Here is a 2483-nt window from a genome sequence, read left to right on the forward strand (position 1 = left end):
TCTCACTGAGTGAGTATTTAGAAGCTTTATTAATGATTTGTCACACATATCAAGAATGGGCCAACCTATAAGGGTAGGATAAACTTTTAGCATCCTCATTTGGATTGGCTCAGAGAAGGTACATTCATCCTCCCTTTGTGAACATTTTAAAATTAATCTGTCCCCTTGTATCACTTCTATACTACCTCAAATTAGCTTCAAGATGCAACTTCTATTTATACCCAAATTTAACCTTTTTATCTTCAGATTTTATTTAATAAATTTTTAAGAAAGTTTCTGCATGCATGTCGAACTACATTATATTATGTCGTTGTTGTTGTTTTTCGATACATGTCATTTTCATTACGGAGAACAAAAGAAAAAAATAAATACACATTTTATTGATTCATCAATATAAATATATGTTTCCAGTCTCATATACTGAACTAATAATTCCTTCCAAATTACATTTCCCAGGTTGATACTCCAATTTAATAAATCATCCTACCTATGCTCAAGAAATATACTGTTATTAGAGTGGAACATTTATGAGAGAATAATCATGATATAAATAAAGTTATACTCACAAATATTAATCCATAACTCTCCATCATATTTTATTTGTGATGGCTGTAAATTCTCTTCACCTTAAAATTATTGCAAGTATTTATATTTACAAAGTTCTTAAAATTTATATTACCATGATTTAAATCCTTTACTAATATATACTTGTAAGATATAAATAAAAGTAATTTATTAATGACAATTTATTAATATTACTATTATTATTTGTTGAAATAGTTCATCAAGTTCAATTTGGTGCTAGAAACGGGTGTACATATATCTTGATTGGATCGAGACAATATTATCCAAAAGGTGTAGAATGACGGTGCTTATAAATCACTGGATAATCGTACTTAACATGATTTTTCATTCCAAAAGTAGAATATGCCAACTCGTGAAGGATAGTACTTCAATTTTTTTAATTAAATTTTTATTTTGTCTTGTTACTTTTGACATATTAAAAATAATAATTATTATTTTTATTTTATTTTTAGCATTAATTACGTATTTTTAAAATTATTTTCAAGATATGTTATTGTAAACATCACTTAATAGGAATAGTACGATAAAATAATTATATTTATAAAAACGAACAGCAGAGTGTATATTGTATATCCTCAGTTAAAAATAAATATTATGTACAAGAAAATGTTGGGAAAAAAAAAACAAGCAAAGATGTTAACCTTACAAAAAATGAAAGGTATATAGTAAGTAAAGTAAATTCATTGTCACACTTCAATAAATACATCACGAGAAGAGACATGTTTACCTTGCATAACGGGCAGTTTCAACATCAAACAGATCAGTTGGTTTAATGCACTTTACAAATTTATTTTTCTATAATTGATTTGAACTTTATTTTGGATACGAAATATATATTTCAAATTTAACATGTGTAATGTATAAGTATGATATAATTTAGATATTTTTTGAAAAATGGAAGTCATAATTCTCTATTCTACAAGTATATATTAGTTGAAGTTGAACAAACTATGGTTATCGATTTATCGTATCACAAAATATCGATATTGAACTTTCAAAATACCGAACCATACACCAAACTAATTTGATATGATAATGGTATAGTAACTTTAAAAACCGAATATCAAACCAAAGTTTTAAATACTATATCATATCATACCATGTTACCCCTAGCAAAATATATCAAAGACCTTTTTAATTTATCAATAAATTTTGTATACACATTTAAATTTGAAAAATTATATGATTTCAAATATATAAATCACATTATATATTTCAATTTTTCAGTCATATATTAATGTCAACTGAAATATGCATGAGATTTTACTATTTGTAGAGGAATAAAATTATAAATTTGATTGACACTCTCTTAGCGTTAATTTAATGAAGAATAACCTATGGGGTACAAAGTTTAAAAGAGAAGAGAAAAGGAGAGGATTTCAGAATTTGTAGTTTTAAATATGTTATTAAATTTATGCGTATAAAAATATTTCACTAGGAGTATGTTTTGTTTATGGGAAAATGTACTTTTAAAATTTTCATTTGATTGATCAAAAGTGTTTGAAAAATGTTCTCCTTAAAATACATAAGTTTATATTTTTACTTGTCATTTTTAATATATTAAATTTTTATTTTTTTTTCATATTTTACTCATTGTATTAATTATTTATTTTTTTAAAATAGCATTTAATATCTAATACTACTAAACATCAACAATAAGGTTAGTATTATAACATAACTATGTAAATCATTATTTCTCAACTGACCTGACAAGTCCAAATATGACAAGAGCTACATAAAAAAGTAAGTACTTAACAATGTGTGTCCCAAGGCAAACTAAAATGAGATTGAAAGAGTATAAACTTTGATTAATATTTTAGAATGTATTTTTTTTTTTTCATTATGTTGCTATGCAAAAAATACAATTTATAAATGAAAAGTTTAACTATATAATGCAT

The sequence above is a fragment of the Capsicum annuum genome, chromosome 1, assembly GCF_002878395.1.
Source record: "Capsicum annuum cultivar UCD-10X-F1 chromosome 1, UCD10Xv1.1, whole genome shotgun sequence".
Classification (NCBI taxonomy): domain Eukaryota; kingdom Viridiplantae; phylum Streptophyta; class Magnoliopsida; order Solanales; family Solanaceae; genus Capsicum; species Capsicum annuum.